The following is a 25567-nucleotide window of genomic DNA, read 5'->3' on the forward strand; positions in this document are numbered from 1 at the left end:
TTATGTTAGTTTTGGCTTACCTTGTACTGGCTTGGTGCTCATGTGTAACCCAAAGGTGAATTAAAGTGCACAGAGGAACAGAAGAGGCCTTCATCAGTGACGACCTCCAAGGACTTGTGAGACCATCAAAACAAGTGGTGGAGCATGCACGGTAAAGGTGGTGATGAGGGCGGAGGTAGAGGTGTGATGAAACGAAAATGGGAGGAATTGACATCGATACATGGCATATAAGGGGTAATCTTCACTTGACAAGCTCCTATGTAAGGTGGCAAGGGTCCAAGAGCCCTGCACTCTGAACCCCGTGGTTATCTTTTTCTTACAGGCTATTATTGGAATGAAATTATCTCTTATTTTTAGTCCAATTTGATTGTAAATATTTCAAGTGTATCCAATTTTATATAAACTATTCAATTAAAATTGCTGCTACCTCTAATATTGTTTGGTTTTTTGATGATGGGATAATTGCGCAAAAATAACAATATGGAAAAACAGGCCCAGGAGCCTCCCTCACGACTGCTTACCACACAGCTTATCTTTGACATGGGCGCTTCACCTTTTATACCTCTGGGGGTTGCATCAGCCAACCCTGGCCCCTCCCAAAGTCTGTCAGTCAACTCTTCTTTCCCGTTTATTGGTGGAGATTGCTTTCCTGCAACTTGATTGGTGGGTCAGGTGGTGCCATGCTGTGCCCTCCAGTAGCAACGAGCTTTTTCATTCTCAGCTGCCCTGTAGGAGGGGCACAGGTACACGCCTTCCTTTTACCTGTGCTAAATAACCCAGGCTGTCCAGTGGCGACAATACAGAGGATGGGGAAAGGGGACTGTGAGGAGAACAGAGGACATCTAAACAATAAACTACAATGACATACCTATACATCAATAAAACTTCTCTTAATATTCACACAATATTAATTCCTTAATTGTTAGAGCAAATCATCTCATTATTCATCTATAACAATTTTTATTTTTATTTTTACATTTTCCTATTCCTACTCCCATATTATTACCTGACAGCCCCTTAATTCCAAAATTTTAATAATTCAGAGGGAAGGGGTTTATATTTTCCATTTCCAGAGAAGCTCCTTCCTTCCTTAACAGACACCTGTCTTTCAAACCAAGATAGAGCCCCAAAAATCCTGCAAATCCCACAAATATTTGCACAAAAACCTGACCAGGTTCCTCCTTCCTGAGCCAAACAGGGCAGACCTGAACAAACAAAAACCATTTCTCCTGGTTTAATGAAAAAGCTGCGTTTTGGATCCCATAAGAGGGACAAGGGTCCTGTGTCCCTGGTACTGGGGGAGGGAATGGGGAGCTCCTGGGGGTACTGGGAGCACTGGAACGGGGAGCTCTGGGCAGCCCCATATGGGACCCCACACTCGTGGCCACCCCCCCATGGCACGGTGGGCACCCACGGGAGCTGGGGGGCGGACACACAGTGGGAGGTGCCCTCAGGCAGGGATCTCCAGTGCCCCCAGTGCCCCAAGTGTCACAGCATGTTCTCGTAGATGTCACTGGGGTCCTGCTGTTGCCCATGGGGTCCTGACAACTCTGCATTGGTCACCTGGGGGGATGTGGCACAGGGGGGCACTGCAAGAGACACTGGGTGGGGGAACCTGGATGGGAGGTGACACCCCTAGGATGACATGTCCCTGTCCCGCCACCTGTACTCACCCCCTGCCTTCTTCTTTCACACGACCTCGCTGTACAGCAGCTCCCCTGCCTTTGGAGGGACCGAGGGCACTGGGGGGGGGCCCTGCAAGGATAAGGGGGTGTCTGTGGGGGTGTAGGGGGTCATAATGAACATAAAATGGGGGTTCAGGCCTGGACCCCCCACTCAACTTTCCTGCTGTTTCCTGAGGGCTGCAAAGGAAAGAGGGGAGGGTTGACTGTGGAGCCCTCAGGGCCTCTGAACACCCCTGAGACTTCTGACTGCCCCCAGGAGCCTGGTGCATCCCTGAAGCCCCTAATGAGCCTTGAATCACCCACCGAATCCACTGAGACCCCAAACTCCTCCAAACCCCTGACAGAACCCCCAATGTCCCTGCACGACCCTGCAGGACCTCCCCAAATCCCCCAGGACCCCCAGGTGAGATCACTAGGGATTCAGCTTCACCCAAGTCAGGAGCTGTTGGTGCTACCCTCTGGACCTCAAACTCTGTGGGGGTTTCACCCCAGTCCCTGGGACCCCCATTCCCCCTCATTGTCACCCACCCAGGTGGTGCCACCAGTGCCAGCCCCTGATGACAGCCAGGAGCAGAAGTAGGAACAGGAGGGACCCGCAGACCCCTGCGGCCACTGCTGGGGACAGAGAGGGACACATCAGGGTCACCCAGAACCCCGGGGGTCCTGCACCCCCCATGTGACCCCAAGTGACCCCACCTGTGTCCTGTTCCTGTGGTGTCACCTCCAGGGCCAGCTCAGGGCTGACTGCCTGGTGCCCGTCCTGTCCCAGCTGGTTGGTGGCCACGCACTGGTAGGTGCCCGAATGTCCCACATTGATGGCCCTGAGCTCCAGGAGGGGACCTTGGGCCACCTCCTGCCCATTGTGCTGCCAGGTGAAGGTGACAGGGGCTGAGCCCCCCTGCACCGAGCAGCGCAGGGTCACGGGGTCACCTGCACACACCCGGTGTGACAGGGGACTGAGAGTTATGGTGGCATTGGCCACGGGCACTGTGGGGACACAAACAGGGCTGGCACCTGGTGAGGTGGATGGGGGTGCCATGGTGGGGTCACCCCCAGCCTGACGGTCCCGCTCACAAAGGACAGTGGCATTCAGGGGGACACTCTCAGCCATGCTGTCCCCGCACTGGTACTGGCCGCTGCCCTTGTCCCCAGTGTGGTGCAGCTCCAGGAAGGGCCAGTGCCAAGCGCTGCCCCCGAGCCCTCCCGGGAACCAGGAAATGGACAGGTGACCTGTCCCTGTGGCCACCGTGCAGCTCAGCACAAGGCTGTGCTGACAGAGACACCCCCGAGGGCAGAACCCCTGCGGGAGGGGGTGACACCAGGGGACATTGAGGGACTTGGGGGGAGGTCAGGGAGGGGCAGGGAGAGACCAGTGAGGGAAAGGAGAGGAGGTGCAGAGCTGGGGCGGGGGAGGCTTGGATAGGTACCCCAAGGAAGGATGGGGGGTTTAATGAGGGGACACATGGAGCAGGAGATGGGAGGACCCCAGTGCAGATATGGAGACCCAGAGAGGGTATTGTGGGACTTGGAGACTGCAGGGAAACAGCAGAGAGGGGTGGGGTTGACTCAGAGATGGGTGAATGGACCCAGTGAGGGATGGGGGGAATGGGGCAGTAATGGAGGTACCCAGGCAGGGGGCCCAAGGAGGCCGTGGGGGCTCCCTGTGCTCATCTCTGCATTCACTGGGCACCGTGACACGGAGCAGGGCACTGCTGTTCTGCACGGCCCCCCCTCGGAGCGCACCTGGCAGCTGTAATTCCTGAGTGGGAGACCCCCACGGCGAGCACCAGCAGCTGCAGGGACCCCTGCCGGCCCCCCACCACCGTCCCGTCCCGGTAGAACACGTGCAGGAGGGGGGCTCGGGGCCCCAGGGGCTGGGGGTGCTGAGGCAGCTGAGAGTCAGGGGGGACCCCTCGGTGGGCTCAGAGGGACCATCCAGCACCGGCACTGAGAAGAGCTCTGGAAAGGAGAGGGGAGGGAGATTTGTGAGCCCGAGTCACTAGGGAGGGGCTGCGGGGGGGGTTGGAGTGGCAGTTGTGGGGTGCTCACCATGCTCTGTCACTGTCACTGATTCTGACTTCTCCCATCCCCATGATACCCTGGATTTCACCATGCTCCCACAGCTGTAGTGGCCACTGTGTTGCAGATGCAAAGGGGACAGGGACAGCTCGGTCCCATTGCAGAGCTCCTGCAGTTTCTTCTCCTCATGGTAGAAGGACACTGATCTGACCAGGTTGTCCCGCCAGCACCGGCAGCGCAGTGTCACCGTGTCCCCCTCCAGCAGCGCCCGCACTGGCACCTGCAGCACCAATGGGGCTGTGGGACACGGGGGTCCTGTTACACCGAGGGTCCCAATGCCACCACGAACCCCGTATTGGCTCACACACAGCACAGGGATCCCCAAATCCACAAACAGGGTCTGCCAGCACTGGGATGCTCTGGGATGCCCCCAGAGTAGGGGACAGGCTTTGGTCACACAGGTGACCCATGGAGCGGAGCCCACCCAGAGCCCTGGGGTCACTGCTGGTGCCAGGATGGGGACACCCAAACCCTCCTCACCATCTAAGACTGTCACGGTGGGGCTGAGCCCAGTGCTGAGTCTCTCACATGTGTAGTTGCCTCTCTCAGTGACAGTGAGGTGGTTGTGTCCCCCCTGCCTCTAGCACCGCCAATTCTTGTACCAGGTGGTGACACCAGTGTTCCCCGAGCCCTGGCAGGTCAGTGTCACCCGGTCCCACAGCTGGCCTCCAGGGGGGCTCCATGAGGAGTTGGGTGGTCTGGACACCTGCGGGTGACAGGGGACACCAGCCTGCCAGGGCTAGCGTGGGGCTGGGGACAGCAGGGTGGGGACATGGCATCCCCCGAGGACTCACCAGTGAGGCCGCGGGTCTGGGCTGGAAGGGAGAAGGGACAGGGCTGGGTTGGGGTGGCACAATGGGGACAGTTGTGTACGTGGGTAATGGGTCATAGAGGCTGCCCCTGAACTATCCCCATGGTGACATTGGTGTGGCACAGATGTCTGGATGGGGACACTGTGCTAGCACAGGTCTCCCCTGCCAGCCCCATGGCCTCTGTCTCCATGGCCCATCCACATTGTGCTTGTCTTCTTTTCCCCCTGTCCCTGCATCCCTGTGTCCCTGTCCCCACAGCTGCCCCAGCCCCAGGATGTCTCTCCCCACATTCCTATCCGTCCAGTCCTGTTCACCCTCTCCTGTCCCCACGGCCACCCCATGACCCCGGTCACTTCAAACTCTGGCTCTTCTGGCATTGGGAACCTCAGGGAACCCTACAGCCCCCCTCTGCCCCCTCCCCACCACTCTGCCTCACCAGCGCCCATCACCGGGGTACTATCAGCCTGGCCCGTGCCCGGGGCACTCACCCCACAGGAGCAGTGCCACCTTCCCAGCCATCCCGGTGTCCCCAGCCATGTGCACTGGCTGTCACTCACTGCTGTGGCCACCGCTCCCCTGGCTGGCGGCTCTTCGGATGAAGGGGAAGGAAGCGAGGTCAAGTCCATCCCCATGTGCTGGTGGCACCTGGTGGGGGCAGGGTGGCCCCAAGCTGGGGACAGACTGTGGGCAGTGTGGGGACATGCTGGGGACAAGGAGGTCGCTAAGTCGGTGGGACATGGGCTTCCCAGGAGCAGGGGGGCGCTCAAGGGGTTTGGGGAGCCAGGGATGGGTGTCCAGGGGAATGGGGGGTCCAGGGAATGGGGATCCAGGTAATGGGTCCATGGGGAACTGGGGTCCTGAGGACGAGGAGCCCTGCTGTGAGAGTCTAAGATGGGGAGGGGGGTTTGGGTGTCCCCAGCCTGGCACACACAGGGACCCCGAGGGCTCTGAGTGTGCTCTGCTCAAGGGGTCACCTCCTGTGTGACCAGAGCCTGTCCCCTGCTCTGGGGACATCCCAGAGCATCCCAGTGTGGGGGATCCCCATGTTGGATCTGGGGATCCCTGGTGCTCTGGGTGTGACCCAATGGGGGGTCCTGGTGCCATCAGTTGTGACAGGACCCCTCTGTCCCCCAGACTTGCTGGTGCTGCAGGTGCCGTTGGGGGCGCTACTGGAGGGGGACACGGTGACACTGCGCTGCCGGTGCTGGCAGGATATGTCGGTCACTGGAGTGTGATTCTACTGTGGGAACAAAGAGGTGGAGAGGTCCCTCAATGGGACTGAGGTGTTGCTGTCCCCTCTGCAGCTGAACCACAGCAGCCACTACAGCTGCAGGGGCTTGGTGGATTCTGAAATGTCACCATGTGCACAGTCGGAACCAGTGACAGTGACAGTGCATGGTGAGCACCCACATGGCTAGAACTCCAATCTCCTGACACCCCCAAAGCCACTTCCCAATGCACTAAGAGTCACAGTCCTCACCTCCCCTCTCCTTCCCAGAGCTCTTCTCTGTGCCGGTGCTGGAGGGTCCCCCAGAGCCCACCAATGGGTCCCCCCTGACTCTCAGCTGCCTCAGCACCCCCAGACCCCTGTGGCCCCGAGCCCCCTCCTGCACATGTTCCACCGGGACGGAACGGTGGTGGGGGGCCTGCAGGGGTCCCTGCAGCTGCTGGTGCCTGCCGTGGGGGTCTCCCACTAGGGGAATTACAGCTGCCAGGTGCAATCTGAGGGCGGGGCCGTGCGGAAGAGCAGCGCCCGGCTCCAGATCACGGTGCGCAATGAGTGCGGGGATGGGCACGGGGAGCCCCCACAGGTGCCTTGGGTCCCCTGCCTGGGGATCCCCATATCCCCCAGACACCTTTCCTGTTTCCCCCCACCTCTGCCCTGTGTCTCCTCACCCTTACCTGATATGACCCCATCCCAAACATTCCCCATCACACCCATCCCCCCCACCCCTATCCCCCCACACCGGCTGCCAGGCCCTCCCTGTGGCTTCAGCCCTGTCTGTGTCCCTGCAGTGTCCGTGGCCATTGCCACCATCACCCCTGGTCCCCTGTCACACCAGGTGCCTGCGGGTGACAGCGTGACCCTGCACTGCTCGGTGCAGGTGGGCTCAGCCCCTGTCACCTTCACCTGGCTGCACAACGGGCAGGAGGTGGCCCAAGGTCCCCTCCTGGAGCTCAGGGCTATCGATGTGGGACATTCGGGCACCTGCCAGTGCGTGGCCACCAACCAGCTGGATGGGCACCGCGTGTTCCGGGCACTCAGCCCTGAGCTGGCCCTGGAGGTGTCACCTGGCTCACCCTGGGTCACAGGTGGGGTCACACAGGGTTTCTGGGGTGTTCAGGACCCTCATAGTTTAGGGTGACCCAAATTTGTTCCCCTCTGTCCCCAGCAGTGGCTGTGAATGTTGGCAGGACCCGCCTGTTCCTGCTCCCATCCCTGCCAGGCCTGGGGTTCTGGGGACCCAGAGGGTTCAGGGCACCGGGGGGTTGGGGGCCCTGCATTGGTGCAGAAGTTCTGGGGGGTTCAGGGGTGGTCAGAGTGTCCGGGGAGAGTCAGGGGTCCATTGGGAATTGGGGCTGCAGTGGGGATTTGGGGGTCCCGTGTGTGATGGGAGCTGCCGAGGTCCCAGGAAGGTTCAACGGTCCCGGTGTCCCCATGGTCACCCCCTCCCCTTTCCCTTGCAGCTGCCAGGAAGCTCCAGGAGAGTGAGTGGGGGTCTCTGGCTGGGACTCCCCTTTCCCACCTCCCCAGACACCATCAGCACCCCCCTTATTCCCACAGGACCCCCCCAGAGGAGGGGGCTGCGCTCAGTGCCCACATCAGGGGCACTGAGTGCTCAAGGACTGAGTATAAGGGAGGCAGGAACACATCACCCACTGGTGTCACCTCCACCCAGGTCTGCACCACCGCTGTCTCTCTCAGGGCCGTCATGGGTGTCCCACACCCATGCCCCACCTCGGGATTCACAAGTGACTAACGCAGAGCTGTCGGGATCCTAGGAGGGACAGCGGGACCTGTGTGATTACGATGACGGTGACCTGCTGTGACACTGGGGGGCACTGGGGGCATTGATTCCCCTCAGGGGTCTCTTCTCCTTCTTCACAGCACATCATGGGGCTCCTCATTCCCCTTCCCAGTTCTGGGGAAGCACACAATGTTTTTCCCTCTTATTGTACCCAAAATTCTGTTTTCCGGTCAAACTGCGTGAGAAAAAAGGCTCGCTCATCAAAATTTAAAAATGTTTATTAAGGAATAAAAGGGACAGTAAACAGCATGCTGGGTGCCTGGAAACTGCCAGAGGCACATGGTTAACTACAGCAATTCTCCTTACATACCTTTTCATTGTAATGATGAAATACATACTCAAGTGGGTTATACATATTCAAACAATCTTTCCAGTTTACATGTTCTGGGAATTTTTTTGCTTGGCTTGACCCTTCATTCATTCTCATCAAGTACATGCCATACTGCAGATTAAATTTATATATTTTATGTCCTCACAAGGCCCCCCTGTTCTGTGGTTTGACAGTTCTTGATAACTGAAGGGTCAGTGGTAAATTCCTCTTTGCATTCTGTCTTTTGATATTTTTTCACTTGCTACTTTTCAATGTGTTCTTCTCCTACAGATGAGATACACCACCAGAATATTAAATCAACATTAGCTATTTCACAAATTATCTGAGTTATTTTCACCTTTGTCACTTAGTTACACAAATAAAGGCATTAGCTACTTCTGCAATAATTAATGTTGTAATACACAGCATATTGTCTCTATCTTGATATCTTGAAAGGGCATAAATTATAATATATTTCTTAAACTAAAATATATATTCTACACAGGGATTAGAGTAAAAAGGCTGAAAAATTGTAGTGTATCAAAAGCAGTTAAAAAGTGATTACAAACAGTATTATATCAAAATAATTTGGAAAAACCAATATAATAGTGAAAGCCAATGACTACAAAGTTATTCATAACAGGGAGAAGGTGTACTGAAGAGTTTAATTGACTTCTTCTTATTTTGTCGGCAATAAATTCAATTCATATTTATAATTCCAAGGCAGTTTTACCCGTGACAGGATTTGATGAGTGATCTCTCCCGGTCCTTGTCTCAACCCAGGAACCCTTTGCTCAATTTTCTCTCCCATCCAGGTGCGGAGGGCAGTGAGAGAGCGGCTGTGGTGGGTGCCGGGCATCCGGCCACTGTCCATCCATGGCAAGGCAGGGAGGAGGAGGAGGGTCCAGGTCAGGCTGTTGAGCAGATTGGTGTGGGATTTGCAGTAATGCTGGAGCTCTCTCAGTCCCTTGGGCACAGGGACAAAATTATATATTGCTGGATTTCCAGACTGGTTTCCCCACAGCTGCCCCTGCAGGGTGGGTTTCTAGCCTGCCCTGCTCTGAATACCATTAAAGGCCCTCACAGAGCCACTGCTTGGACTCCCTTTGGGGTTTGTGCTTCTTGCAGGGCTGAGAAACCACAGGCAGGCCTTTTTCCACCCACAGAATTCTCACCTCTGCAGCAGCTCTAGAGCTGCCAGAATCAAAGCCAAGGGGGCAGGGGGACCCTCAGGTGCTGGCTGCCGCCTGGGGCTGGCCAGAGCAGGGCTGGGCAATGGCCATCCCTGTGCAGCGGGGCTGGTCCATGGCTGGGCCCCACCCTTGGATGGCCACTGGCTTCAAGGAGCAGGAGTTTGGGAGCTCCTTCCTGGCCAGGGCTCCATTCCGCTGCTACTCTTGCCAGCTCAGATCCTGCAGGGGACGAACAAGAATGGAGAAGTCTGGAGCCCCCCGGAGCTGCCATGCTCCAGGACAGGAGTCCCTTGTCCAGCATGTGTCCCCCCTGGGACAGGATCCCCCCAGGACAGGAGACCCCTGGATGTGCCCCACCATGAGAGAGCCCACTCCCCCCTTCCCCCCCCCCCCCCCGTGACACTCAGCACAAACGGCCTCTTCCTTCTGTGCAGGAGAGAGAAAGTGAAAATGTTGGGGAGGCACAGCCGTACACCCCCATCTCCCACAGCCTCCCAGCCCTCCCTGCAGACCCCTCACCCCTGCTTCCCCCACCCTGGGCTTCCCCCAACCCTTTCCCTTCTCAGATGTCCCTCATGATCATCAAGACACAAACTGGGGGGTTGTGAAATTTAGGGGTAAAATGATGGAAATGGAAAAAAAGAGAGGGAAAAGTCCTTGGGGGCTGAGGAGCAAGGATCCAGAGAGGGGGCTGTGATGGGCCCTGGGTCACCCCAAAATCTGAGGCACCCAGGGAAGGAGCCGTGAACCACAGGTCCACCCAGCCACTGCTTATCTCTGGCACCCCCATTCCCCAGGGAAGCCAACCATAGCACCCCTATTCCTTCAGCCCCCTGTCCCTGGAAGCCCCATCCCAGTACTCACATTCCTCAGGATTTCCTTGGCCCAGGAACTCCATTCCCAAGGAACACTCTCCTGTTGCAGTTCCTGTTTTAGCTATCCCAGTTCCTCCCTCAGGTGTGCCAACAACCTCTTCCTTCCCCTCCCCCTTGCCCCCTTGCTAAGTGCTGTCTGTCAATCCTAACATTCCAGCTAGAGCATTGTCTGATTGGCAAACTTCAAAAGATGCCCCTCAGCCCTGGGGACATTGGGCTATCCAGGTGTCACTTTTCTCCTGAGACTTCCCCCCTCCTACCTCCTTGGTGGCATACCTACCCCTTCCCTCCCCCTCTCCCGGGCTTAAAAGACAGGGGCAACCACAGGGTTCTGGGTTCTGTTGGAGCTGTTGAAACATTCAGAGGTCTGTGACCTAGAAATAAAGCTCTGCATGAAAACCCTCCAGCAGGACCCATCGCCTTTTTCCTTCACCATCGCCTAAAGCCTTTCCACCAGAGGTGAAACTGAGTTCCTGCTTTCCTGGACTTGTCCCAAGCGCCAGCTGCAATACCCAGCTAGTCGGGGGTGTCTCTGGTGTGAGACCACCACAGCTGCTGCCTTTGGTCCAGCAGCAAGGCCAGACAAGCCCATGCATGTTTCATCCAGCAATATTGGCTCCCCCATTCATTCCATCCCCAAAAATCCCCCTTCCCACGCTACCTTGAAATTCCCAGGACCCCCTATTCCACCAGCACATTCCTCCCATGAGTCTGGAGACCAGGTTCTTCTGGGACTCTCATATCTGAGTCCCCCCAGCCCTGGGGACCCCCATTCCCCTTGCACCCCAATCTCTGGTGACTTCCCCTCCTCAGGACCCCCATTCCCCTGGGCACCCATCCCTGAGATCCCCTCAACCCTCCACTCCTGAGAACTCCATCTCCCACCTTTTGTCACCCAGTTTTGTTTCCAGACTGTCTCCATCCTGCCCACAGCCTGTCCCCAGCTTGTGGCCACACTGCCTCCACCCGGAGCCACGAACACGTGAGGATGAGACCTGACCTCCCTTCTTTCTCCTTCACCCTTAGAGCTGCCAGCCAGGGGAGCGGTGGCCACAGCAGCAAGTGACAGCCAGTGCACATGGCTGGGGACACCGGAATGGCCGGGAAGGTGATGCTGCTCCTGTGGGGTTGAGTGCACTGGGCACGGGCCTGACACCCCAGGGATGGGCCCTGGTGAGGCAGAGACTTGTGGGGAGGGGGCACAGGCGTGCTTCAGGGTCCCCTGAAGTGCCCAATAGCACCAGAGTCAGTGCAGGTGGTGACCGGGGCCATGGGGTGGCTGTGGGGACAGGACAGCGGGTATGGAACTGTAGGGACAGGAATGTGGAGAGAGGCATCCTGGGGCTGGGGCAGCTGTGGGCAGAGGGACAGAGACACAGGGATGCAGGGACAAGGACAACAGCCTCTGTCACCTTCACCTGGCTGTGGAATGGCTAGAAGGTTGCCCAGGGTCCCTTTCTGGAGCTCGGGGCTGTGGCTGTGGGACATTGGGGCACCTAGCAGTGCATGGACATCAACCAGCTGGATGGGCACTGTGTGTCCTCAGAGCTGGCACTGGAGGTGACACTGCATGGTCGCAGGGATACAGGTGGGGTCACACAGGACCCCTTGTGGGCTGCAGCAGCCCCGGGATTCTGGGTGACCCTGATGTGTCCCTCTCTGTCCCCAGAAGTGGCAACAGGGGTCATTGGGTCACTTCCATTCCTGGTCCTCCTCGTGGGTGTCACTGGGGGCTGGCACAGGTGTCACTGCCTGGGTGGGTGACAATGGATATGGATGGGTGACAATGGATATGGATGGGGATCCTCTGGTCAAAGGGAGGTCCCCAGGTAGGGGGCAGACAAAGTGACAGCAACAAGTGACTTTGGCTGGGGATTCCAGAGGATCTTCAGGTGCTCTTGTATCATTCCAGGAGGGTCTTGAGGAATATTATGATGGGACTCGGAGCTCCTGGTTGGGCTCGGGAGGTATTGGAGGGTCGTGCAGAGATTTTGAGAGGGCTTTGGGAATCCTGGGACAGTTTACGGGGTGCCCCTCCCTGTATGGGGAAGCTTGGGTTTCTGGCGGTTCAGCAGTAAAAGGGGGGTTGGTGGTACCAGATGATTCAGGGGTTCTGTGGGGCTTCAGGGTGCTCAGGAGTGCTGGGGACATTCAAAGGTCCAGTGGGGGTTCAGGAGTCCCAGGGAGGTTTGGAGGTCCTGATGACCCCCAGGGGTTCAAGGGCTCTGGGGACTCCATTGTCACCTTCTCCAGTCTTTCCCTTGCAGCTGCCAGGAAGCCCCAGGAGAAGTGAGTGAGACACTCCAGCCAGGACCCTTTTTTCTCCCTCTAGAGATTCCTTTCGACACCCCCTTTTCCCCACAGCCCCCCCCAAACCGCTTTGGAGGAGGGGAGGTGCTGGACACCAAAGATGTGATCACCAAGAGGGCAGGAAGTGAGTATGGGGGACAGGGACAGCAAGGAGAGAACAAAACCAACAGCAACAGAATTCAGAATCCAAAGGGTCAGAAAAGGAACAATTTCCAGGGAATGCCCCTTACAAGAGACCCTCATGGTCAGAGCGTGAATCCAGTGGAGAGTGGACACAGACAGGGACTGTAGGGGCTGGAACCAAGTGCCAGCACCACTGAGAGAGGCTGTGCAGGACCTCCAGGACAAGCTGGAGTCTGAGGCGAACAAGTGGTGTCCCCATGGATATTGCCAAAGCCTTTGTCACCATTCCTGTGGCAGAGGGCAGGACACAGCTTGCCTTGACCTGGAGAGGTGTCCAGAGCTGCTGGAACTGACTGGAAACTCAGCCCCACCCTGTGCCATGGCCTGATCCTGACTGCCCTGGTAAAAGGGGAGACTCTGGAACCCCCACAGGACCTTTGTGACATCCTCGTGTGGGGAACACGGCAGAGGAAGGGTTTGGGACAGGGGACAAGAGAATCCAGAGCCTCCTGAAGGCTGCTTTGGCCATCAGAGCAAGGAAGGTCCAGGAATCTGCCAGGTTCATCTGGCGGAGGAAATGTCCTGGGGGAAATGTCCAGGGCTTGTTCCCTTTTGGTGGCTTTCCCTGGAAATTGTTCATTTTGTGACCCTTTGGATTCTGAATTTTGCGAACTGAGAAGGATTGGTTCAACAACCTGACTGGGACCCTCTTTCTTCCTGAGCTGAACAGGGCAGAGCTGAAGAAACAAAAACCATTCCTCCTGGTTTAATCAAAAAAGCTGAGTTTAGGTCCTGTAAGAGGGACAAGGGTCCTGTGCCCCCTGGCACTGGGGGAGGGATTGGGGAGCCCCTGGGGGTACTGGGAGCACGGGGAGCACTGGAACGGGGAGCTCTGGGCAGCCTCACATGGGAGCCCCCACTTGTGGCCACCCCCTGGGCACAGTGGGCACCCATGGGAGCTGGGGTGGGGGGGACACACAGGGGGTGCTCTTGGATAGGGACCTCAGTGCCCCCAGTGTCCCCAGTGTCACAGCATGTACTCGAAGATGTCACTAGGGTCCCACTGTCATCCGTGGGATCCCGGCACCTTCGAGCAGGTCACCTGGGGGATGAGGCACAGGGGGGCCCTGTGAAAGACACTGGTTGTGGGGAACTGGGTGGGGTGACACCCGTGGGTGATACGTCCCTGTCACTCCCCGTACTCACCCTCTGCCCACTCGGTGCCCACAATGTGGGAGTCCAGCACTGCTCCCTACTCTGTGGGGGGTTCTGTGGGGATAAGGGGGGTCTGGGTGGTGTCTGAGGAGGGGGAAAGGGGAGTCCCAGCCTCAGCCCCCCACTCACCTGTCCTGGGGCTTCCTAGTGGCTGCAAGGGAAAGGGGAGGGGGTGACCGAGGGGACCCCAGGAGCCCTGAACCTTCCTGGGACCACAGCAGCTCCAACCACCCATGGGATCCCCAAATCCCCACTGCAGCCCCGATTCCCAATGGATCCAAGATTCCCCACGACACTCTGAGCACCCCTGAACTCCCCAGAACTTCTGCACCACAGCAGGGTCCCCAAACACTCCAGTGTCCCTGACCCCACGAGCCCCAAGAACCCCAAGCCCGGCAGGGACGGGCACACCAAAACTTGCCCAGGACCCCAAAAATATTCCCAAACATCCCTGCACAGTCCTCCAGCAGCTCCCCAAACCCTCCAGGAGCTCAAAAGGCACCACATGGTTCCTCAAAGCCCAACTGGGGACAGCCCTGGAGCCCATCCAAGACTTTGCAAATTCCCCCCAAACTCCCCCAGGATCCCCAGCTGAGGTCACTGAGGGCTCAGTGTCCCCCAGCTCAGGTGCCCTGAGTGCTGCTGATCTCTGCCCCCACTCTGGGGGATTCCCCTCACTCTAGGACCCCCATCCCCCCCCATTGTCACTCACCCCGGTGGTGCCACCAGTGACAGCCCCCGATGACAGCCAGGAGCAGGAGCAGGAACAGGAGGGTCCTGCTGACATTCACAGCCACTGCTGGGGACAGAGGGGGACATATTGGGGTCACCCTGAACTACAGGCGTCCTGAACTTCCCAGCAACCCTGTGTGGCCCCACCTGTGAGGCAGGGTGAGCCAGGTGTCACCTCCAGGGACAGTTCTGGGCTCAGTGCCCGGAACACGTGGTGCCCGTCCTGTCCCAGCTGGTTGGTGGCCATGCACTAGTATCTGCCCGAATGTCCCACATGGATGTCCCTGAGCTCCAGGAGGGATCCCTGGGCCACCTCCTGCCCATTGTGCAGCCAGGTGAAGGTGACAGGGACTGGGCCCACCTGCACTTTGCAGCGCAGGGTCATGGGGTCACATGCATGCACCTGGTGTGCCAGGGGACCGGGGGTGATGGTGGCATTGGCCACGGGCACTGTGGGGACACAGACAGGGCTGACACTGGGCAAGGCGGGATGGGGATGTCATGGGTAGGGTCATCCCCAGCCCAAGCATCCCGCTCACCCAGGACAGTGACATTCAGGAGGTCACTCTCAGCCACGCTGTCCCCATCACTGACCCGGCACCGGTACTGGCTGCTGTCATTGTCCCCAATGAGGCACAGCTCCAGGTGGGGGCTGGTGCCCAGCGGTGCCCCTGAGCCCTCCCAGTGCCAGGAGAAGGACAGGGGACCTGTCCCCATGGCCACTGCACAGCTCAGCACCAGTCGGTCCCCCAGTGCCACCTGTACCCTGGGGGGCTGTGCTGACAGGGACACCCCCGAGGGCGGGACCCCTGTGGGAGAGGGGGACACCAGGGGACAGTGAGAGACCCGGGGGGTGTCAGGGAGGGGCAGGGGAACTCTAGTGAAGGAGAGGGTGTGCAGAGATTGGGGGAGGGAGGGTTAGAAAGGAACATCGAGGGATGATGGGGGGGTCAGGGAGGGAACACCAGAGAAATAAGAAACACCAGGAAGGGTACAGGGACCCAGGGAGGGGGTGGTGTCACCTGGGGAATGTGTGGAGACCTCAGAGAGAGGTGAAGAGACCCAGGGTTCGGTGAGGGACCCGATGAGGGATGGAGAGAAACACGAGCCAGGAACGAGGAGACCTGGGGAGGGACCTGCAGCAGGGATGGCGAGACATGGAAAAGGTGTCAAGGAAGGATGGGAGTACCCATGTAGGGGCTGGGAGTCCTGGGGAGGGCCCCGAGAAAGGATATTGGGAGCCAGGAAGGGATCCGGGAAAGGTTGGGTACCCCAGAGCAGGTGTCAGGGAGGGCTGCAGGGTGCCAGGTAGTGTAGGGGACCTGAGGCATCTGTGGGGGTTCCCCGTGCCCATCCCCACACTCACTGCTCCGTAACACGGAGCTGGGCACTGCTCTTTCACACGGCCCCACCCTCGGATTGCACCTCACAGCTGTAATTCCCTGAGTGGGAGACCCCCCCGGCAATCACCAGCAGCTGCAGGGACCCCTGCAGGCCCCCCACTACCTGCCTTCCCAGCAGAACATGTGCAGGAGCGGGGCTCGGGGCCGCAGGGGGCTGGGGGTCCTGAGGCAGCTGACTGTCAGGGGGGACCCCACGGTGAGCTCGGGGGGACCCTTCAGCACTGGCACCGAGAAGAGCTCTGGGAAGGGGAGGGGAGGGGGATTTGTGAGCCTGAATCCCTGGGGAGGGGCTGTGGGGGTGTCGGGGTGGGGGCTGTGGAGTGCTCACTGTGCACTATCACTGTCACCGGCACTGATCACAACAACTTCTCTGATGTGCCGAATTTCATCCGGCCCTCGCAGCTGTAGCTGCCGCTGTGGTTCAGCTGCAGAGGGGGCAGGGACAGCTCGGTGCCATAGCGGAGCCTCCCCAGTTCCTTCCCCTTTTGGTAGAAGGATGCTGAGGTGACTGTTCTATTCCAGGAGCCCCGGTAGTGCAGTGTCACCGTGTCCCCTCCAGCAGCACACGCCCCGGCACCTGCAGCACCAGCCAGGCTGGGGGACAGTGGGGACCTGTCACACCTGATGGCACCAGGACCCCCCCATTGTGTCACACCCAGGGCACCAGGGGTCCCCAGTTACCACACGGTTTCCTCCACTCTGGAATCCTCTGGGATGTCCCCAGAGCAGGGGACAGGCTCTGGTCACACAGGAAGTGACCCATGGAGCGGAGCCCACCCAGAGCCCTCAGAGTCCCCGTGGGTGTCAGGCTTACGTTGGCACCCAAACCCCCCTTACGTTGTAAGACTATCACGAGGGGGCTGCGTCCGGTGCCGGGTCTGTCACACCAGTAGGTGCCACTCTTGGTGACAGTGAAGCGTTCCTGTCTCTCCTGCCACAAGCGCCGCCTGTCCTTGTACCAGGTGGTGGCATCAGAGGTCTGGCAGGTCAGTGTCACCTGGTCCCACAGCACCAGTGGTGTCCAGGAGGGCTCCACCAGGATCCGGGTGGTCAGGGCACCGGTGGGTGACTGGGGACAGCAGCCTACCAGGGCCACCAGGGAGCTGGGGACAGCGGGGTGGGGCCATGGCATCCCCTGAGGACTCACCAGCGAGGCCAAGGATCTGGGCTGGAAGGGAGAAGGGACAAGGTTGGGTGAGGGTGCCACTGCAGGAACAGTAGCACGGGGGCATGGAGTGTGGGGCTGTTCCCGAAAGGTCTCACTGGGGGCAATGGTGTGGCACAGATGTCTTGAGGACAGGGACACAGCCAACCCTTGCTCAGGCATGGAGACGCTGTCACCCCTGCCAGCCCCACAGCCCCATCCCCATGGCCTTGTGCCCATGGTCCATTTCCGATGGCACCTGTCCCCATGGCCCATCCACATGGTGTTTGTCCCCTTGTCCCTGTCCCTGGATTCCTGTGTTCCTGTCCTGGTCCCCACAGCTGCCCCAGCCCCAAGGTTCCTTCTGCCACATCCTTGTCCCCCCCCATCTTCATCCCCCTGTCCCCTCATACCTGTCTCCTGTTTCTGTCCCAAAAGCTACCCCACAACTCTAGTCACACTTGGCTCCATGCCCTGCTGGCTTTGGGGACCTCAGAGAACCCCACAGCCCCCTTTTCCCCCTCCTCTCCCCATCCCTGGGATGTCAGGCCCATGCCCAGGGCACACACCCCACAGGAGCAGCACCACCTTTCTGGCCATCCCGGTGTCCCCAGCCATGTGGACTGGCTGTCACTCACTGCCAGGGGTGGCTGTCCCCTGGGTGGTGGCTCTTTGGCAAAAGAAAGGAAAGGAAGCGAGGTCAGGTCTCATCCTCATGTGTACGTGGCACCTGGTGGAGGCAGAGTGGCCACAAGCTGGGAACAGGCTGTGGGCATGGTGGGGACAAGGCTGGGTGGGACACAGTGGGACATGAGGTTCCCAGAAGTGAGAGGCTCAGGGGGGGATGTGGGGCTGGCTGTCCAGGGGAATGGGGGATCCCAGGGACGGGGCCCGTGGGAATGAGGGTGCTGAGGAGGGGAAGTCACTGGGAATGGGGGTTCCCACGGCTGAGGGAATTCAGGGATGGGAGTGACAGAGGAACATGAGTTCCAGGCATTTGGGGTCATGGGATGGGGATGCTGGGGGAATGGGGGATCCTGTGGGAATGGGGGTGCTGTGAAAATCATGGTCCTGTGGGAAGGGAATGTTAGGGATGGAATGAACTGGAGAGGGTTCCTTGGGAATGAGGGGTCCTGAGCCATGGAGATCCTGGGGAATGTGAGTACTGGGATACAGGTTCCAGAGAGGGGGAGACATAAGAAATGGGGTACCCATGATTTGAATTCCAGGGGAATGGAGGTGCCAGGGATGGGCAGTGGCTGGATGGGCCCACAGGTTCCAGCTTTTTCCCTGGGTGCCTCAGATTTTTGGGTGACCCAGGGCCCAGCACAGCCCCCACAAGGTGCTGGAGGCCTGAGGGTCACCCTAGACAAATTCTGAGGGGCTCTGGCTCTGTAGAGCTGCTGCAGAGGTGAGAATTCTGTGGGGGAAAAAGGCCAGCCTCTAGTTTGCTCAGCCCTGCAAGAAGCACAGACCCCAAAGGGAGCCCAAGCAGTTGCTCTGTGAGAGCCTTTGGTGCTTTTCAGAACAGGGCTGGCTGGAAACCCCACCTTCAGGGGCAGCTGAGAGGGAACCAGTTCGGAAATGTAGCAATTGATCATTTGTTCCTCTTTGTAAGGGACCGAGAGAACCACAAAACTACCGCACAACCCGCAACATTGTGCTCAACATCCTGACCTGGACCCTCCTTCTTGAAGAAAGCCTGCAGCCTTCTGGAACCTCATGGAAAGAATGTTTGGGTTTGGGAGGTGTCTGCCAGATAAGAGGGAAAAGTGTGGAAATACCAAGCAGGGGCTCTGCCCCCGGCCATGGTGGGGCTCTGGGGAGTAACTCTGTGTGGATTCCAGGTGTCCACAAAGCTGCTCCATCTTTACTGTATCGATATCAATTACTGTTCCAATTTTTATCAGCATGAATCATACCTATTTATCACACTACCCTCCTCACCTGAGTGAAAGGCTGAGGGTTGGCAGGAATTGCAGTGTAAAGCCACCAGAGGGGCTGCTATGGACCCAAGACCTGCCTGGGGTCAGGCGCTGCCTTCCTTCCATTCGGGATCATGGAGAGCGGTTGCTGGTGTTGCGCAGGGCATGTGCCTGGCCCTGGGACACTGCTACGCTGCCAGTGGGACCTGGGATCCAACCTGCTGCCTTGGCGGCTTCTGCCCGCTGCCGGTGGTGGTGCCGGGAGCGATTGGTGCCCGTAAGTTCGCAAAAGGAGCGATTTCCCCTCCTTCCTCCCGTCCGAGGCCGCCATGGCCCCCGAGGGGATGGAGCTGGACCGGGGCGCCCCCTGCTGGCCGGGAGTACTCCCTGCAGCACCCCCTGATGGCCGCAGTTAGAACTGCCACAAAAACCAACAGCCCTGAGCGGGAGGGAAAGTTCTGGGTTTCTGTTGTTTGTTCTGTTCTGATTTATAAATTTCCCAGTAAAAAGCTGTTATTCATTCTCCAACACTTTGACCTGGTATCCCCATAATATTGGAAATTAAAAGAAGTTTAGAGATGGGTCTTCTTTCCATTCCAGGAACATTCTCACTTTCCTTGGCAGATATTCCTCATTTAAATGAGTTACCACCTCCTGAGTTCCAGCGGGGATGCGACAGACACCCCAAGAAGAGACAGGGTCAGGGATTTGGCCACCTCATGCTCTGCCTTTTAAGCCAGTTGGGACACCAAGGGCCCTCTCCTCAGATGGCACTTCTGGTCCCCCGACCACTCAGGAGCTGGCTTTGTCAAAGCGTCACACTGTCCCCGGTGTGCCACGGCTGAGAGACTGATGGACAGATGGGGCCCTGTCTCACCAAAAGCAAGGCCTGACCCACCCCTGCCACACACAGGTGTTCCAAAATGTCTCCAGACATGAAACTTCCTGTCTCTGACACCCCACGGTAGCTCATGGCCTGAACCCAACTGCCCTGGCAAAAGGGCAGGCTCTGGAACCCCCACAGGACCTTTGTGACATCCTCGTGTGGGGAACATGACAGAGGAGGGGTTTGTGACTGGGGACAAGAGAATCCAGAGCCTCCTGAAGGCTGCTTTGGCCATCAGAGCAAGGAAGGTCCAGGGCCCTGCCAGGTTCCTCTGGTGGAGGTAACGTGCTGGGGGGAGTGTTCGGGGTTTGTTCCTTTTTGGGCGCTTTCCCTAGAAATCTCTCCTTGTGTGACCCTTAGGACTCTGAACCTTGTTGCTGTTGATGTTGGTTTTATTCTCTCTCATTGCTGTTTCAGGAAATTGTTCTTCTCTCAGTCCTTTGGGATCTTTGTGCCCCCACAGGGAGGCAGAGGGGCAGTTTTAGTGGCAGCACACACACAAGTGGGTGTCCATGGGTGGGGACCCCTAGTGCCCCCCAGTGTCACAGCACATTTCCGTAGATGTCACCGAGTTCCTGCAGTCGCCCCTGGCATCCCTGCAGCTTCACGTAGGTCACCTGGGGATCCTGGACGGTGGTGGCAAAGGAGGACGCTGCGAGAGACACGGGCTGTGGGATCTGGGTGGGGTGACACTCGTGGGTGAGGTGTCCCTCTGTGTGTGTCCCCCGTACTCACCCCCTGCCCTCTTGGTGACCACAACGTGGCTGTACAGCAGCTCCCCCTCCTCTGGGGGGGCCGGGAGATCCGGAGGGGCCCTGAGGGAACAAAGGGGTTGTGGGGAAGGGGATGGGAGGTCTTGGGGGTTGGGGTAAAAGGGGAGAGTGTGGGTTGAGCCCCCTACTCACCTTTCCTGCTTCTTCCTGGCGGCTGCAATGGAAGCAGGGGAGGACTGACTGTGGGGTCCCAGGGCCCTGACCCCTCTCAGGATTCCTGAACCCCTTCAAGACCTCCAAGTATCCCTGAAGCTCGCCAGAATCCATGAGCCTCCCCAGTGTCCCCAAACAACTCACACTCAAGAACCCAAATCCCAGGAGGGACAGAGACTCCCCCAAAATACCCCAGGGCCTTGGAAAGAATCCCCAACATCCCTGCAGGACCATCCAGCACCTCCCAAAACCCTACAGGACCCCTAGCCAAAGTCACAATTGTGGTGCTGTGGGTATTTCCCTATGGTTTCTCCAATTCTGTGGGCCTCTACAGCTCCCTGTATAGGATCCCCCCATTGTCACCCACCCACACTGTGCCACAGGTGCCAGGTCACAATGACACGCAGGAGCAGGAACAAAAGAGCCCCACCGACCCCTGAGGCCACTGCAAGAAACAGAGGGGGTCACATCAGGGTCACCCATCACCCCAGGGGTCCTGCACTCCCTGGTGACCCCACCTATGTCACCCCACCTGTGACCCAGGGTGAGCCACGTGTCACCTCCAGGGACAGCTCTGGGCTGAGTGCCCGGAACACGCGGTGCCCGTCCTGTCCCCGCTGGTTGGTGGCCATGCACTGAGAGGTGCCCGAATGTCCCACATGGATGGCCCTGAGCTCCAGGACGGGACCCTGGGCGACCTCCTGCCCATTGTGCAGCCAGGTGAAGGTGACCTGAGGGGTCACCTGAGGGGCTGAGCCCACCTGCACCGAGCAATGCAGGGTCACGTTGTCACCTGTGCGCTCCTGGTGTAACAGGGGACCGAGCATGATGGTGGCATTGGCCACGGGCACTGCAGGGACAGAGACGCAGCTGGCACATGGCGAGGTGGATGGGGGTGCCATGGGTGGGGTCATGCCCAGATCGAGGGTCCCGCTCACGGAGGACGGTGACATTCAGGAGGACACTCTCGGCCACGCTGTCCCCATCGCTTACCCAGCACCGGTACTGGCTGCTGTCATTGTCCCCAACGTGGTGCAACACCAGGCAGGGGCCGCTGCCCGACAGCGCCCCTGAGCGCTCCCGGTGCCAGGAGAAGGACAGGGGACCTGTCCCCATGGCCACTGCACAGCTCAGCACCAGTCGGTCCCCCAGTGCCACCTGTACCCTGGGGGGCTGTGCTGACAGGGACACCCCCGAGGGCGGGACCCCTGTGGGAGAGGGGGACACCAGGGGACAGTGAGAGACCCGGGGGGTGTCAGGGAGGGGCAGGAGAACTCTAGTGAAGGAGAGGGTGTGCAGAGATTGGGGGAGGGAGGGTTAGAAAGGAACATCAAGGGATGATGGGGGGTCAGGGAGGGAACACCTGGAGAGGAAGATGAGCAACACCAGGAAGGGTACAGGGACCCAGGGAGGGGGTGGTGTCACCTGGGGAATGTGTGGAGACTGCAGAGAGGGGTGACGGGACCCAGGGAGGGGTGAGGGGACCTGCCCTGTTCTCAGCTGTTCTAATGGCCTGGAAAGGCTCAGGATGGCCTTGGGGCTGCCCGCGCTCCAAAGAACGAAATGAGTCTTGAATTTTTTCTGTTCTTCAGTGTTGTTTATTAATTCTTGTCTACAATATTTTCTCCCGGCCCGACAGAGGTCCGCACAGCAAGCCAGCCATGAGCACACTGACTGCCCTTGGGGCAGTCACTTATCTTTATACAAAAAACTACGTGTCAGATATTTGCTTTTTCTCCCCAATACCTTTCACCCTTATTGACAAGTGCACATTCAGTAAGAACCAATCTCAAAGTGCCACTATCACCACCGAAGATGGATGACAAGAAGAAGAAGAAGGACAGGACACGCCCTAATTCCTCCATTTTGTCTCCTAGAACCCCCCTGTATGGGGATTCTAAAACTTGTGTTTTCACATTATAACTAATCTATCCCTTCACCATTTATCCCCGTGTGATCCTCCCATCCTCATACAGGTGTTGTTTCCTGTGCAGGATCCAAGTCTAACCACCAAACACTTCTGGCAACGTTCCAGGACCTCCGAACCCCCCAAGGGTTGTCTCGGTAACTCTGCACATCAGGAATGTGCTGAGTTCCCACAGGGACCCAATGAGGGATGGAGGGAAACACGAGCCAGGAATAGGGGGACCTTAGGAGGGACCTGCAGCAAGGATTGCAGGAGACGGCAAAGGTGTCAGAGAAGGATGGGAGTACCCATGTAGGGGCTGGAGGTCCCAGGGAGGGACCTGAGAAAGGATATTGGGAGCCAGGGAGTGATCTGGGAAAGGTTGGGTGGCCCAGAGCAGACGTCAGGGAGGGCTGGGGGGTTCCAGGCAGGGTGGGAGACCTGAGGCATCTGTGGGGGCTCCCCGTGCCCATCCCCTCACTCACTGTGCACCGTGACGCGGAGCCGGGTGCTGCTCTTCCACACGGCCCCCGCCCCAACACTGCACCTCACAGACATAATAATTCCCCAGTTGGGACACCCCCATGGTGGGCACCAGCAGCTGCGGGGACCCTGTGGGCCCCCCACCACCTGCCTGTCCTGGTAGAACACGTGCAGGAGAGGGGCTCGGGGCCGCAGGGGGCTGGGGGTGCTGAGGCAGCTCAGAGTCAGGGGGGAACCTACAGTGAGCTCGGGGGGACCCTCCAGCACCAGCACCTGGAAGAGTGAAGAGCTCTGGGAAGGTGAGGGGAGGTGAGGACTGTGACTCTGAGTCTGCTGGGAAGTGGCTTTGGGATTGTCAAGATATTGGAGTTTCAGCCACAGGGGTGCTCACTGTGCACTTTCACTGTCACTGGTGCTGCTAGCCGTGACTGCCAGGACCCCACCAAGCCCTCACATCTGTAGCGGCCACTGTGGTGCAGCTGCAGAGGTGAAAGGGACAGCGTGGTCCCCTTTAGGGACCTCCCAAGATCCTTCTCTTCTCGGTAAAACTGCACCCTGGTGAGATGGTTGTCCTGCCGGCAGCGGCAGCGCAGTGTCAAGGTGTGCCCCTCTAGCAGCGCCTGTGCTGGCACCTGCAGCACCAGTGGGCTCTGGGAGAAGAAGGTCAAATCTCACTGATGAGACCGGGCTGAGGTGGGTGCCAATAGCACTGGGGACATCCGGGTGCTCTGGGGTGCACTGGGATGTCCCTGTGTGCAGGGCACAGGCCCTTGCCACACGAGGGATGTGAGGCCACTCATGAAGTGGAGCCCACCGTGTCCTCTCAGGGGCCATGCTGATCTTTAAAGATCCCCCTCATCATCTAAGACTGTCACAGGGAGGCTGAGCCCGGTTCTCAGTCTGTCACACGTGTAGGTTCCTCTCTCGGTGACACTGAGGCGGTGCTGTCCCTCCTGCCACCAGCACTGCCTGTCCTTGTACCAGGTGGTGGCACAGGCGGTCCCCAAGCTCTGGCAGGTCAGTGTCACCCAGTCCCACAGCACCGCTGGCCTCCAGGGAGGCTCCACCAGGAGCTGGGTGGTCTGGGCACCTGTGGGTGACAGGGGACACCAGCCTGCCAAGGCCAGTGTGGGGCTGGGGACAGCGGGGTGGGGTCATGGCATCCCCCGAGGACTCACCAGCAAGGCCGAGGGTCTGGGCTGGAAGGGAGAAGGGACAGGGCTGGATGGGGGTGGCACCATTGGGGAAAGCACCACATGGGGTATGGGGGAGGGGGGCTGTCCCCAAAGTGCCCTTGTGTGACATAGACCCCTTGGGGACAGAGACACTGCAGGCACTCCTTGCTCAGGCAGGACACTGGGTCACACTGTGGACACCCCTGAACTGGGGACGCCATGGTCACCCCATGCTGGCACAGGTCACCCCCACCAGGCCCATGATGCCTCTGCAAATCCTTGCCCCAACATTTTTGTCTCTACATTCCTGTCCCTTGTTCCCATCCCCTCGGCCACCCCATGGCTCCGGTCACCTCATGCTCTGGCTCTGCTGGCATTGGGTGCCTCAGGGGACCCTGCAGCCCCCCTGTGCCCCCTGCCCTCCCCATCCCCGGGGTGTCAGGTCTGTGCCTGGGGCACTCACCCCACAGGAGCAGCGTCACCTTCCCGGCCATCCCAGTGTCCCCAGCCATGTGCAGTGGCTGTCACTCATTGCTGTGGCCACCGCTCCCCTGGCTGGCTTCTCTTTGAATCAAGTGGAAGGAAGCGAGGTCACGTTTTGTCCCCACGTGTAGGTAGCCCTTGGTGGGGGCAGGGTGGCCACAAGCTGGGGACAGGCTGTGGGTAGGGTGGGGACAGGATGGGGACAAGGCTGGGGGTGACATGGTGGGACATGGGGTTTGCAGGACTGGGGGGCTCAGAGGGTTTGAGGAGCCAGGGCTGGGTGTCCAGGGGAATGAGGGATCCCAGGGGAATGGTGTCCCTGGGAATGGGGGTCTGTCATGGTTTAGGCCATGGTCCTGGAGAGAACCAAGATCCTGGGGGAAGGGAGAATTCAGGGGTTGGAATTAACAGGAGGGGGTTCCTCGGGAATGGGGCGCTTGACCATGGAGATCCTGGGCAATGTCAGTACTGAGATGGGGGTTGCAGAGAGGGTGGGACATAAGGGATGGGGGTCCCATGGTTTTCCAGGGGAATGAGGGTGCCAGGGATGGGCAGTGGCTGGGTGAGCCCGTGGGTCTCAGCTACTTTATGGGGTGCTTCAGATTTTGGGGTGACCCAGAGCCAGCTCATCCCCCACAAGGTGCCAGAGTCCTGGGGGTTGCCTCAGACAGATTCCGAGGGACACTGGGTCGGTGTCCCCACACGCCCAGTGACTCTGCCCTCTCTTCATTTCCATTTCCATAATTTTATCCCTCAATTTCACAACCCCCTGAGTATGTGGCTTGATGATCCTGAGCAGGCCCTGAGCAGAGAATGCGTTGGGGGAATCCCAGGGTGGGGCAAGCAAGACTGAGGCGTTTGCAGGGAGGGTTG

The 25567-nt window shown here is 58.7% G+C and overlaps 1 pseudogene; it reads right to left on the bottom strand.

The window, feature by feature from the left end:
- Window positions 1–1689: 1689 nt before the first annotated feature.
- On the bottom strand, window positions 1690–24705 carry LOC134413703 (Fc receptor-like protein 1; annotated as a pseudogene).
- Window positions 24706–25567: the final 862 nt, after the last annotated feature.

This window comes from Melospiza melodia, unplaced genomic scaffold (assembly GCF_035770615.1).
Source record: "Melospiza melodia melodia isolate bMelMel2 unplaced genomic scaffold, bMelMel2.pri scaffold_48, whole genome shotgun sequence".
Classification (NCBI taxonomy): Eukaryota; Metazoa; Chordata; class Aves; order Passeriformes; family Passerellidae; genus Melospiza; species Melospiza melodia.